Raw genomic sequence first — 15,244 nt, forward strand, 5'->3', positions numbered from 1 at the left:
ATGCAGTCAACCTGGGCCTGCACTTCACCCTACAGCACCTCGACCACCAGGGGACCTATGCGAGAATCCTGTTTGTTGATTTTAGCTCTGCATTCAACACCATTGGGCCAGAGCTACTACATTCCAAACTTTCCAAGTTAACTGTGCCTGAACCCCTCCGTCAGTGGATCACCAGCTTCCTGACAGACAGGAAGCAGCATGTGAGGCTGGGAAAGCACATCTCGGACCCACAAACGCTCAGCCTAGGAGCACAGCAAGGCTGCGTACTCTCTCCTCTCCTCTACTCTCTCTACACCAACTACTGCACCTCCACTGACTCCTCTGTCAAGCTTCTCAAGTTTGCAGACGACACAACCCTGATTGGACTGAACCAGGATGGGGAGGAATCTGCCTACAGACAGGAAGTGTCACAGCTGGAGTCCTGGTGCCATCGCAACAGCCTGGAACTCAATGCTCTTAAGAGAGTGGAATTGATTGTAGACTTAAGAGAGCTCCCCCTCCCCTCACCCCACTCACCATCAACAACACCACAGTTAAGTTCCTGGGAACCATCATCTCCAATGACCTTAAGTGGGGGGCTACCATCGACTCCACAGTCAAAAAGGCACAACAGAGGATGTACTTCCTACGGCAACTGAGGAAGCACAATCTGCCACAGGTAATGATGGTCCAATTCTACATAACACGGCCATCGTAGAGTCTGTCCTCACCTTCTCCATCATGGTCTGGTTTGGCTCAGCCACCAAGCACGTCACCTGGAGGCTGCAGCGAATCGTCCGATCAGCAGAGAAGGTTATTGGCTGCAACCTTCCCTCCATTGATGAACTGTACACTGCAAGGGCCAGGAAGCGAGCGGGCAAGATCGTCTCTGACCCCTTCACCCTGGCCACAAGCTCTTTGAATCACTTCCCTCTGGAAGGCGACTCCGGACTGTCATAGCTGCCACAGCCAGACATAAAAACAGTTTTTATCCAAGAGTAGTTGCTCTATTCAACAGCCAAAATCTGAAGCCTCCCTTTGATCTGGTATTTTGTTGGTTCACATACTTGATCAATGGTGTTTTATCATAAATGTTTTATTATTATTAATGTTTCATGTTTTCTGAGTCATTCGTAACTGTCACTGTATGTCATGTTGTTACTTGTGGGTGGAGCACCAAGGCAAATTCCTTATATGTGAATACTTGGCCAATAAACTAACTTACTTACTTAGTCTGACAAGTTTTTTTTGCTCCGACACCTTTTACTGAGGCATCTGCTTCTGATTTCTGTTCCTTCTTACCATAAAAGTATTATGGAACATAGAACAGTAGAGCACAGGAACAGACCCTTTGGCCCACAATGTCCTCGCTGAACATGATGTCAAAGAAGACTACCGAGCTCCGCTACAAGTGTTTTTTTGATTTATTTTTTCCCCAGCTTATTCTTCATTCTTCTAGATCAGTTTGGCTTTCCAACTGATGCAACAATGGAACTTCCTGAATGTTCCACAAGATATACACTGAAATTCTAATCATAAACATTCAAATATTGTTCAGCTGTCAAATCACACAAGATTTTCAAATGTAAAGATATTTGGTGCATATATTTCAGCAGTCAACATCAAAACCTTTGTTTTCTCAGTCCCAGTCTCTCGGCCAGGATTCCCTGTGAATTTGGGATGCTCCATTTTTCTGAATTCTTTGCTTGATTTAGTTCAATTTTGAACAAATCTCCAAAACTATAGAAGTAACTGCTGGTCTTGGGGGAGACAAATATGAATGTGACTGGAGAATGCAAGGCTGTTTCACAAATCAAAATCCATCCTTCTGAAAGATTCAAGATACTTTTCTCCTTTGACTATTCCTGAAAATTGCCTCATGTTACAAAGCTGTCACTTGTATTTTAATATCTGTAACATCAAAACACATAAATGATACTCAGAACTGGCACTGGATTACAAAATGCCACTGCATGGCAGAATCGAAGTGGAACTCGTGCTGTGCTCTCTATGTACCCTGTAGGCACAATGAATATGACTACAATGAGTACTCAGGCATTGCCTTTGCTTGCAATGGTGAAAGAAGAGCTTATAACACCAAAGGACACAGTCTACAACAAGGGTTCCCAACCTGGGGTAAATTTACCCCCAGGGGGTAAATTGCGCCTACCCAGGGGGTAGATTTGTTGATTCTGGATTTGTACATATTTTTTCTCATTGACTGACTGTGTTTGGTTCTGGTATACCGGTGTCTGTTCATCATAAGTTGTTCATAAATAAGCGAAATAACATTGTTATGTGCTATTTAAGTTGCCAGGGGTAAACGGGACCAAAAAGGTTGGGAACCCCTGATCTACAACATTGTCAACTGGAAGACAAACTCCTCTTTAGTTTTATTTAGCTTAGTTTAGAGATACAGCGTTGAAACAGGTCCTTTGGGCCTCCAAGTCCGCACTGACCAGTGACCCGCTGCACATTAACACTATCCTACACAAACCAGGGACAATTTACACTTATACCAAGCCAATTAACCTGGGTCCCTGGCGCTGCAAGTGCTGTAAGGCAGCAACTCTACCGCTGTACGACCGTGCCGCCTCTTTCCGTATCATTTTATATTGAAGTCACGTGAGTGACAACGTGAAGAGTCCGCCAGCCCGCATGCGCGTCAATACGTCTAACGCATGGCGCCAAGACAGTCTAGGAGGAATGTCGGTTCCTACAGCAGTAAGTTTAAAATACTCTCAGGTAAGTGTAAACTTGCTCTGGGGTGTTATGGTGTACTTTATTTTTCAACAGTCTCTAGGTTAGATTCTGGAGAAACCTAGGACCAAACCTAGATGGGTGGCGGTAAAACCGGCTGCAGAAGACCGCGGTAGTGCGGGAAGCCGGCGGCCGTCTATTTCTTCAGAGTCGCTGGCAGCTACCTCGGAATTAGTTCCTATAGGAAGCAGCTTGGCAACCCCAAAGGGGGGTAAAACCAAAGCGAAAACAATAAGACAAGTCCTGTCAGACGATTCAGGCCAGGAGGATACTGCTCCCACATCAATGTCTGATGTGTTAGGCCGGTTATCTGAGATGGAGCATCTTATGGAGAAGATGCTGGCACACAATATGCTTCGTGCTACGGAGGCATACTCAGGTAGTTCTATTCAAATGCCTGTTGCAGCTCCTGGCACAGGGTTGCTTATTGCCTCCCACTTGGACGAGGGGAGTTTCGGAGATCAGTATGCAGCTGACTCGGAATATGAATGTGTGCCGGAGGCTCATGCTGTAAGGCATGATATGCGTGATTCGCAATAAAGAAGATTTTGCCTCCAAATTTGCTGTCCCTTCGGGGACAGGCAAGCCACTTCAAGGGGAGTTGGCCAGAAGCATCAGCTACCTCACTTCCCACCAGCTGAAGGAGGAAACTATGGTGGAAACGACTGCGAAATATCCCAGTCCGGAGAATTGTGCAACTTTAAATATGCCCTTTGTTAACGCCTCTATTTGGGGTTATATTGAGTCCAATATCAAATCCATAGAAATGAAGCTTCAACAGATCCTGAGGTTATTGTCTGCAGGCATCACGGCCTTTGCTAGGTCAATCGATGGCGTTCAATTATCCGAAGTTCTGCAGGATGCTATGGCACTGCTGTGCAACGCCCATTTTGAAATGAACTGTTTCCGGAAACACGCCATCAGGCCAGAACTGAATCCAAAGTTCACACATCTGTGCAAGGCCAGCAATATTCAGCTTCCGAATTTCCCCTTCGGAGAAGACTTGAGCAAACAGGTCAAGGACTTGCATGAGGAGTCTAAAGCTGCGGGCATGATCAAAGCATCTCCTATGAGCAAGTCTCCGCTCTTCCGGCATCAGCACCCCTACGCCTCTACTAGCAAGAAGCGGTTTTCTGAGGTCTTTTTTAGGCCAAGGCCCATCCTGCAGATGCAGCAGCCTCACATCCCAGCAGCTCAACCTTTCAGAGCGAAGGGGAAAAAACAGATCCAAAATTAAGGTCCACTGGGCCTGGTATCGAACCACCTGTAACCTTTGAGGTAGGTGGGTCTGGTTCTATCAGTCACACGAGGTGTCCGGAGGAATTGCAAGTTGGTGGTAGGTTAAGTTTGTTCTTGCATGAGTGGCGGCAGATAACTTCAGATCCGTTTATATTGCACAGTATAAAGGGTTTCAAAATTGAGTTTTTGCCGAACTCATTTCCACCCACACAAGATACGCCGAGTCGGTTGTATACTTGCTCCAAACAAGAGACTTTGGATATGCAAGCAGAAATACACGCATTACACAAAATAGGAGTAATTGAGAGATCAATTTATGAAAAAGATCAATACATCTCTAATATATTCTCCAAGGAGAAGAAAGATGGTGGATGCTGTATCATCCTTGATTTGGCAAAATTTAACTCATCCGTGCAGTATAGACATTTTAAAATGGAGAATTTCTTTACTGCTAAGCAACTGATTTCTGAGGGCTGCTTTATGGCATGCATCGATCTCAAGGATGCATATTATTCGGTTCTGATTCTCAAGGATCACCGGAGATATCTGACGTTTAGCTGCATGGGGCAGCTGTGGCAGTTTAAAGTGTTACCTAATGGCTTAAGCTCAGCTCCTCGGTTATTTACCAAACTGCTGAGGCCAGTGCTCGGCCTGCTCAGAGCTAAAGGGCATATTATTATGGGCTATATACATGATATTCTGATCATCGGGAGAACATTGCATTTGGCTGAACTAGCTGTTTCAGCTGCGATGCTCATTTTTGAGAAATTGGGGTTTATCATCCATCCAGTCAAATCCAAGTTGATACCAATGAGGTCTATTGATTATTTAGGGTTTACTATTAACTCACTGGAAATGTCTGTGACCCTGCCCAGGGGGAAAAGACTAGATTTCATGGAAGCCTGTGATAACCTTCTGATTGCAGAAGGACCATCTATTCGCCAGATGGCTAGAGTTATTGGCAAAATAGTGGCTGCCTTTCCAGCCGCTCGGTTTGGGCCTTTGCATTATCAAAATCTGCAGCAAAGGATCAGGCACTTAAATTCCACTCAGGTCATTTCGACAGACCTATGCAGTTGTTGCCTAAATCTAAAGCGGAGTTACAATGGTGGATGACCAATATTCAACATTGCTCCGGCGGGGTTTTGTCTAGTTTCATTTCATACATTAAACAATGGGAAGACTTTTTTGTCAATACACATATAAGTTACGTTACGGCAGATATAGCCGATGTGTTGGAATTCCTTTCAACCTTATATTTTGACAAAAAATTGAGTTATAGCGCTATTAACACTGCTCGTAGTGCTTTGTTGTCATATTTGCTGCCGGGATCTGGACAACATTCTGTCGGCTCTCACCCATTGGTATCCAAATTTATGAGGGGTATTTTTAACAAAAACCCTCCTAGGCCCAGATATAGGGAGGTATTGGACATTAATGTTGTATTATCGTAGCTTCGCAGTTGGGCACCAGCTGCATCTTTATCTTTGGTCCAGCTCACCTATAAATTAGTCATGCTCATGGCGCTCGTTTCAGCGCAACGATTCCAGACGGTACAGAAATTAAGGCTGGATAAGGCAGTTATATCCAATAATAGGGTAACCTTTTATATAGATGAGCTAATTAAGCAAAGTAGATCAGGTGCGCTAGGGTTTAAGTTGGAGCTTTTGGCATATCCACCAGATCGCAGGTTATGTGTCGTTACATATATTAAAGAATATATAAAGGTTACAAAGGACCTTCGAGGCACCGAACTGGCTGTCTTCGTCAGTCATAAAAAACACACACAGAAGGGTATCGGTGCAGATGATTGAGACATGTATTAGCATTCGCAGGAGTGGACACTGATATATTTAAATCTCACTCTACCGGGGCTGCAGCCACGTCGGCAGCAAGAAATATGGAAGTTCCGCTGGACCACATCCTAGCGACAGCAGGATGGGCGAATGAGCAAACTTTTCAAACATTTTATAATAAACCAATTACCAGGCCTAGTTTATTTGCTAGCAAAATTTAAATTCTGTTAATTAAATCAATTGTTTATCCCTGATGTGAAGGGACCATTATTATTATTATTATTTCCATTAAAAGCATGGACATGTTTAAGTTAACATCATGTTTCAATGAATTATGTTTCTTCAGCCATGTCTGGTCAACTGGGCAGTATGTCTGCATGGAATCTGTTTCACTGCATAAAACCACAGAGCTTTGAAGTCTTCATGTAGTCACTCACGTGACTTCGATATAAAATAGGAAGATTAAACAAAAACTTACCGTTTGAAGTTTGATCTTTATTTTATGAGAAGTTGAAGTGAGGGATTACATGCCCTCCACTCCCAACCCTATTTCTCATAAAGATCATTCGGTAGTTCTAGCTCCTTTATCTTCCTTTAGCTTAGGTCAGCAACTATCCTGTGGTTTCATATAGCTGCTCTAAAGTTTGACATGCATGCGGGCTGGCGGGCTCTTCACGTAACTCCTCACTTCAACTCCTCATAAAATAAAGATCAAACTTCAAACGGTAAGTTCTCGTTTAATCATCCTATTAAAGTACAACACTTTTAGGCAATTTTCTTTAGGGCCAGACACGATCCCGTTAATTATAATCCTTCCTTTCTGACTTCCCTATCTGTTAACATCAGTAAAGGTGGTTCTGAAAACATTCCCAAGCATTGCCCAGTTTGAGCTGGAGAGTTGTAGCGGCGCCTGCTGGCGCATGCAGGTATCGAACCCGGTGTTTGGAAGCCGCGGTCACGTGACTCGGGAGGGGCTGCTGTTTTCACGAGGTTTCGTTTTCGCGCCACAGTTATGTTGCTGACCACCATTGTGGTCAGACGTGTTTGCAGAGACCTGTAAGCCAAGGAGCTATTGTCTCAATAAATAAATTCGCAAAACCTGGTTGTCGTCTTTGCATCCGCCAAATTGGTGACCCCGACCTCTCTAGCCGTCGTTAGACATGAAGATCATGCAGGAGGACTACGTCCCCGCAGAATCGGCCGGCACGAGGAAGGTCTCACCGGGCTTCAAGCTACCTTCCTTTTGGACAGACCAACCTCAGGTGTGGTTCGCCCACGTTGAGGCACAGTTCCATCTGCATCGAATAATTGCGGATGACACGAAGTACTTCCATGTGGTAGGAGCCCTGCCACAGGACTGTGCCTCGAGGCTGTTGCCGTATATTAGAGACCCACCAACGATCGCAAAATACGAAGGTTTGAAGGCCCTGCTGTTACATACCTTCGGTCTCAGCCGTAGAAACAGGGCAGTGAAGATCCTGTACATGGACAGTGTCGGCGATCGGCGGCCATCAACCATCATGGCAAAGATGCTGGCCCTGGTGGATGGGCACCGCCCGTATCTGCTTTTCGAACAGGTTTTCTTGGAACAGATACCAGACGAGGTCCGTTTGATGCTCGCCTGGGCCGATTTCAGCGATCCCCAGCACTTTCGGGAGAGAGCCGACGAGTTGTGGACCCACAGACGGGATGTTTGTTCTTTCACCCGCCCCACTGCCATGGTGTGGGTGCAAACGAGACGACATCGGGAGGAAGGTCAGGATCCGCCCAGCGCTGAAGAAGCATCGCCGCTGCTGGAGGTGTACAGCCGACGACGTTGGTGCTACTACCATCTCCGTTATGGTGTGGAAGCCCGAAGATGCCGGAGCCCCTGTTTGTTTCAGGGAAATGCCTCGGCCGATGACTCATAGAGGCGAACGCGATCGGCCCAAACGAACGCCTCTACGTCTGTGATCGCCACTCTGGCCACTGTTTCCTGGTCGACTCCAGTGACATAGCCGGCATCCAGCCACCGACTGGCCGAGATACCCGCGTCGGTAAGGTAGGACCTGTCCTCTCGGCCGTTAATGGGAGCGACATTCACACTTATGGTACGCGGACCCTGGACTTAAATTTCGACTCCCACCCGTATAGGTGGAAGTTCACCATCGCCCAGCCGATATTGGGGGCCGATTTATTGCGAGCGTTCTCCCTGCTAGTCGATGTGCGAGGCAGGCGAATGGTTCCATTGTCAGACCTGTGCCCTGCCAAGCCGTGCAATCCGTTCATGCCCCAACAGCAACTCGACGAGGTAGCTGAGATCCAGCAACCTTTCGCAGCCCTTCTCATTGAATTCCCAGGGTTGCTCATGCCCTGGTACGACGGGGCCGCACCCCGTCATGGCGTGGTCCACCACATTCCCACCGAGGGCCCACCGGCTCAAGCCCGCACGCGCCGCCTCCCGCCCGATAAACTGTGCATCGCATGAGACGAGTTCCAGCTTATGGAAGACATGCGGATTGTCCGGTGGTCAGATAGCCCTTGGGCTTCCCCTCTGCATATGTTGCCCAAAGCGTCCGGGGGTTGGAGACCTTACAGTGATTACAAGCGTCTCAACGCGGTAACCACAGCAGATCGGTACCCAGTCCTGAACATCCAAGATTTCTCGGCTCATTTGGAAGGCGCCGCCTTCTTCTCGAAGGTGGACCTTGTCCGCAGGTATAACCAGATCCCGGTCCATCCGGATGACGTCCCTACGATGACCACCATCACCCCTTTCGGCCTTTTCGAATGGCTAAGAATGCCTTTTGGCCTGAAGAACGCCGCTCAAGTGTTCCAAAGGTTAATGTATCTGGCCGGGCGAGCTTTGCCGTTCATATTTATCTGTCTCGATGATATTCTGGTGGCCAGCAGCTCGCAGGCTGAACACGTTAAACACCTCCGCCTGCTCTTCGAACGGTTGCATAAGCACGGGTTGGTGATCAACCCCACGAAGCGCCTGTTCGGATTGCGCTCCATCTCCTTTTAAGGTCACAGCATTACCTGCCATGGCGCACAGCCGCTGCCTGAGAAGGTCAACGCAATCCGTCGCTTCCTGAGGCCAGTATCCGTCAAGGGCCTGCAGGAATTAATCGCAATGGTCAATTTCTACCACCGATTCGTCCCGTTAGCAGCCGCCATCATGCGGCCATTGTTCGAATGTCTAGCAGGTAAGCCTAAGGACCTGAGTTGGACCAAGGAGGCTGGGATAGCTTTCGAGGGGGCAAAGACCGCACTGGCATTTTTTAGCAGGCAGCTGCGGGTCCCGGAGATAAAGTACAAGTTCAAGTTCAAGTTCATGCTCTCGACTGTGCACCTGTAGAAGTTAGAGAGCTTCCTCCTTGACAAACCGACTCTCCGTAATCTTCTCAGGAAGTAGAGGCGCTGATGTGCTTTCTTGATAATTGCATCAATGTTCTCGGACCAGGAAAGATCTTCAGAGATGTGCACGCCCAGGAATTTGAAGCTCTTGACCCTTTCAACCATGATATAAACGGGACTGTGGGTCCCCATCCTACTCCTTCCAAAGTCCACAATCAGTTCCTTGGTTTTGCTGGTGTTGAGGGCCAGGTTATTGTGCTGGCACCATATGGACAGTTGCTCGAGCTCTCTTCTATACTCAGACTCAGTGATAAGTCCCACAACAGTGGTGTCATCAGCGAACTTGATGATGGAGTTCGCACTATGACCGGCTATGCAGTCATGAGTATAGAGTGAGTACAGCAGGGGGCGGAGCATGCAGCCTTGAGGTGCTCCCGTGCTGATTGTTATCGAGTCTGACACATTTCCACCAATACGAACAGACTGTGGTCTGTGGATGAGGAAGTCAAGGATCCAATTGCAGAGGGATGAGCAGAGACCCAGTTCTGCGAGTTTGGTAACCAGCTTGGAGGGGATGATAGTATTAAATGCCGAGCTTTACTCAATGAATAACAGCCTGACATATGAGTTTTTGTTGGCCAAGTGGTCCAGAGCGGAGTGGAGGGCCAGCGAGATCGCATCCACCGTTGATCTGTTGTGGCGGTAAGCGAAACTGCAGGGGATCCAGGTTTTTGTCGAGGTAGGAGTTGATTTGTGCCATGATCAACCTCTCGAAGCACTTCATCACCACGGGCGTTAGTGCCACAGGTCGATTGTCATTGCGCTTCGATTGGCGCTTTCGATCGGGAGCTCCTCGCACTTTACCTAGCGATCCGACATTTCCGTTATTTCCTCGAAGGTTTTACTGCATTCACGGACCACAAGCCGCTCACGTTCGCTTTGAATAAGGTGACTGACCCCTGGTCCTCCAGGCAACAGTGGCACCACGCCTACATATCCGAGTTCACTTCTGACATTCGGCATGTGGCGGGGAAGCTGAACGTTGTGGCCGACGCGCTATCCCGTCCGGCGGACCCTGGGGTTTCCGCTTTAAACCTAGGTGTGGATTATGTGGAGCTGGCAGTGGCCCAACGGGCCGACGCCGGCATGGAGGATTACCGCAATGCTGAATCAGGTCTCAAGCTGACTGAGGTGCCTTGTGGCGCCGCAGGCGTGCAAGTCATTTGCGATGTCTCAACGGGTAAAGCCCGCCCGATCATCCAGATTGCCTGGAGGCGTCGGGTTTTCGACACCATCCACAGCCTAGCTCACCCGTCCATCCGCGCCACCACTGCCCTGGTTGCTTCCAAGTTCGTCTGGCACGGGTTACGAAAGCAGGTTGCAGCATTGGCCCCCGCTTGTATCCCCTGTCAGGCTTCCAAGGTGCAGAGGCATGTGCGCCCGCCCGTGCAGGACTTTGCTGTTCCAGACGGCAGGTTCCTGCACATCCATGTTGACCTGGTGGGTCCCTTGCCGTGTTCGCGTGGGGCCACTCACTAACTAACTATCGTAGATAGGTTCACCAGGTGGGCGGAGGCAATACCGTTAACTGATACCTCAGCTGAGGCTTGTGCACGCGCTATTGTCTCCAATTGGATCGCTCGTTTCGGGGTCCCTACGGATATTACTACCAAGTTCACGTCCTCCCTGTGGGGTGGTATGGCACAGCTGTATGGCACGAAGCGGCACCAGACCACCGCGTATCATCCAGAGTCAATCGGTTTAGTCGAGCGGTTTCACAGACACCTTAAGTCGGCGTTGAAGGCCCGGCTCACCGGCCCCGATTGGGTTGACCAGTTGCCCTGGGTCCTCCTAAGCATCAGAACCACGCCTAAGGAAGACCTCGACGCCTCCTCGGCTGAGCTGGTTTATGGTTCGTTTTTTGCGGGTTCCTGGGGATTTTCTGCCCGTCACCCACGATCAGGAGGTTCCAGCTTCGGCGATGCTAGCTGACCTTCGCGAGCGGGCATGCGCGTTGGTCCCGGTTCCCACCTCCCGACATGGGTTGTCCGCATTGCATGTGCCTACTATGTTACGGGATTGTGCTTATGTTTTCCTTCGTAGGGATGCTCACCGCTCGCCGTTGCAGCGGGTGTACGAAGGTCTGTACAGGGTGCTAGAGACTGGTAGCTCGAAGTTCAAGTTGGGCATGGGTGGCAGGGAGGAGTTCTTCTCCGTCAGCCGCCTTAAGCCAGCCCATGTCGACGAGGATAGCCCCGGTGGCTGTGGCCACTCCGCGGCATAGAGGGTGTCCGCCGGCCTTTTTGCCGCACACTGCACCTGTTACCCCCGGTTATGTTTCACCGGTCCCTTCTGTTACGCCCGTCCCTCGTTCGCGTTTGCCGCTTCCCTGCGGTTCTGTTTTGCCGGTCCCAAATGTTACGCTCGCCCCGCGACCTCGGACTATGCGTTCTGGTCGAACCGTCCGGTTACCCGTGCGTTTCCATACTGCGGATTCTGGGGGGGGGGCATGTAGCGGCGCCTGCTGGCGCATGCAGGTATCGAACCTGGCGTTCGGAAGCCGCGGTCACGTGACTCGGGAGGGGCTGCTGTTTTCATGAGGTTTCGCTTTCGCGCCACAGTTATGTTGCTGACCACCGTTGTGATCAGACGTGTTTGGGGAGATCTGTAAGCCAAGGAGCTATTGTCTGAATAAATAAGTTCGCAAAACTTGGTTGTCGTCTTTGCATCCGCCAAAGTGTCTTATTTTAAGACAGTCAGTTGTTGTTTGATAAACTTAGAGATTTATTTTGCACTTTTAATCTATTGTCTTATTATAGTTTGAGCAGCATTGTGTGTAAAATGGCTGCAGGTACCGACTACAGACACCGCAGTCAATTTTAAATTAATTTGCTCTATGCAACATACTTTGATTCTTTGTGAGAGATGTCATGTAAATAGTCTGAATTTTATCCTTCCTTTCCCCCTTTTCTTGCAGGCTTTTTTGCATCCTTTGATATTGAGATATCAGAAGACCCGACACAAAATTAAAAAAAATCACTTAAAAAAGCTTGAGGCACAAAGGACTGCAGATGTTGGAATCATTTTCCAGCTTTTGCTCCATCCTTTCCCTTCACCTCTCTACCAGTTATCCTCCCTCCACTGAAACCTGAAACAATATTTGTCCATTTCCCTCCCCAGGTGCTGCCTGAAACACTGAGTTCCTCCAGCAATCTCCTGCAGAGAGCACACAACGATATATTGGTTCAATGGATACTTTGAATGAGCTGTCAGAGGAAGTGGTAGGGTCAGGCACAATTACAACATTTAAGAGGCATTTGAAAAAGCTCATGGACAGGTGACGTTTAGAGGGCATGGCTTTAGGGTTGATGCCAGGTTTGGCAATGACAACACAGACACTTGCAGTAGGGTGATCTTATGTGATATATTTTCCTTACAATGGTAAGGAAGTCCAGGACCATATGGAGGCACATTCCCTTGCCGTCATGGCGCATGTGCAGTGGCACTGGCGATCTTGGACTTGACCCAGCTGCTCAGTCCTAGTCTTCGAAGGAGGAAGCATGCCGACCCCAGACTTCCCCTGCAGTTCACCCTTGCCTCGAGAGGAGATGCTGGCCACCTCAGATTTATCCTTGCAGCTCAGCTTTAGGTTAAAGTGGCGGTGCTGGCAGTCTCAGTTACCCTGGTAGCTCTGTCTTTGCCTGTATGTGTGGGCACAGATCCTCACTGTCCATGGGCAGGAGGAAGCACTGGAGTCTCAGACTTGCCCCAGCCTCTCAATTCTAGCTTCAGGAGAGGTGCTGGCTGTCTCAGGCTTCTCCCTGACAGCCCAGTCTTGGCCACATGGTGGTGCTGGTAGTCTCGAGTTTATCCCAGTGGCTCAGTCTTCCTCAGACCTGTGATAGGGGAACACAACTAGCATGAAGACTCCTCATTTTCTCTCTTCCTCCCACGCAGAATGCCTGGGTATTTTCGGGAATAATGCTGATGAGGTTCAGATGGCCAAACCAATATCAGCTACAATTAGCTGGGGATTGGCCTCTAGTTAAGTTCTAAATACTTAGCCAGGCTGTAAACCTCACAAAACCACTTCCATTGCAGTTCCAGACAAGCCAGCTAGCCACCTGATGTTACGTATTGAACTTTTACAGAAGTGATGCCAGATAGTAGGAACCAAGGAATCATTCTTCAATGGTTCTTTATTCTTGCAGGTCTCTTTGTATTGGCAAGCTTGCAGCAAGTGTAAAACGTTGCTCAATTTTGAAAGTTTAGATTTCAAAGAGCTGCATGTAAATATTAATATGGAAATATTTTTAGCAGTAAATGTTGTTTTTTTGCATTGCAAACTATCAATTTAGATCTATTAATTATTTTTATCATGTAACGTATTGGTGACTACTCCAGCAGTAAACAAACCAAGTAGGAAAACAAATCAATACATTGTGACATTTTAGGTGGGAAATGGAAGTCATCTTTATTAGTGACTGCACTGGGGAAAGCAACTATTGAAAATAGGACAACAGGATTAGCTTGTTTTCAAATGAAGGGAATCTAGTTTAAATTAGGCTGTAAATCACTGGTTTAAGAGCTTTTAAAAAAAATGTTCTTGAGATGCTTGTGATACTGGGAAAGCTCCATTCACTGCCCACGCCTAGTTCTGAAAAAGATTTCTCCTTGAGCTTCTGCATTTATTATTCCAGGCACTTGTAAAAGTGGTGTAATAATGAGGACAAAGCTCTGAGACTGGTGCATTGTTTAAACACTAAAGTACTTTTGTGCATTCAGAGTTTTTAAGGAGTACCAAGCTGGGATTATTAAAATCCTCAAGGTTGAGGGAAGAACATCTTTTGCTGAAAAGGAATCTGGGGGTGACGAGAAAAAAATCATTTTAACACGGAAAAGTTATAAAATGACAGGAGAAATTATGTTGTGTCATCAGGAGATGGCAGGAAATTAAACTGATATTTTGTATATTTTTTTCCAGAAAAGACCACAGGAAGCCTTTCTAGGGAGAGTGGAGGATTCCAGGTCAGGAGTGAATGCAGAGCTGAAAAAGTTATTGTTAAAAAAAATTGAGGAACAAAAGGGACAGAAAGGCAATAAATTCCAGGACCTGCCTACATGGCTCCAGGATATTCACTTCAAGGAGGTGGCTAGTGAGAAAGAGGATGTCTGAAGAAGGGTCCTGACCCAAAATGTCACCTATCCATGCAGGATGCTGCCTGACCCGCTGAGTTACATCGGCACTTTGTGTCTTTTTTTCAAAACCAGCACCTGCAATTCCTTGTGTCTCTAGAGGATATATCTGGTGTTAATTCCAATGTTCAAAGGTTCAAAGGTTATTTATTGGTCACATACACCTAGGTGTAGTGAAATGCTTCTTGCCAATGCAGCACATAAAGAAAGAATACAGACATAACATTAATAAGAGATTTAAACATAAAGAACATCCCCCCACAATGGCTCCCACCATGAGGGAAGGCATAATGTCCAGTCCCCAACCCCAGTTCACCCATAGTCGGGCCCATTGAGGCCTCCACAGTTGCCTCTACGGAGGCCCGATGTTCCTGGCCGTTCTCGCGGGGTGATGTTGCTCCGGCGTCGGGAGAATCCTCACAGCGGCTTGGGACACCTGGAACGGCCGCTTCCGTACTGGAGGCTGCGGCTTCCGAAGCCAACAAGGCCGCGCCGGTTGGAGCTCCACAACTGGCGATCTCATCTAGAGATCCCAGGCTCCCGGTGTACAGTTCGGCGCCGCCACCCGCAGCTGGCCGATCCTCAAACCCGCAGCTCCGCGATGTTTTACTCGGTGGTCTTCAGCTCACCGGAGCTCCAGCGCGGCGACCCAGGCAAGGCATCGCCCGCTCCACGATAGCGCTCCAGCGCTGTGCCGCTGCCGAAGCCGTGGTTCTGGGCAGTGCCCGACAGGAAACGCCGCTCCAGTGTTATAAAGAGTCCAGAATACTTCCCACAGATTGGAAAGCCGCAAAGCCTCCAATCCGTTATTGGAGGAAGAGAGAAAACAGGGAATCAGTTAGCCTGAAATTAGCAGGAGGGTTGGTGCTCCAATCTATTTTTAAGGAAAGGGTAACAGACCACTCAGAAATTAATTCTGAGGGATATCTCATTTC

The sequence above is a fragment of the Amblyraja radiata genome, chromosome 3 (genome assembly GCF_010909765.2).
Source record: "Amblyraja radiata isolate CabotCenter1 chromosome 3, sAmbRad1.1.pri, whole genome shotgun sequence".
NCBI classification, from domain to species: Eukaryota; Metazoa; Chordata; class Chondrichthyes; order Rajiformes; family Rajidae; genus Amblyraja; species Amblyraja radiata.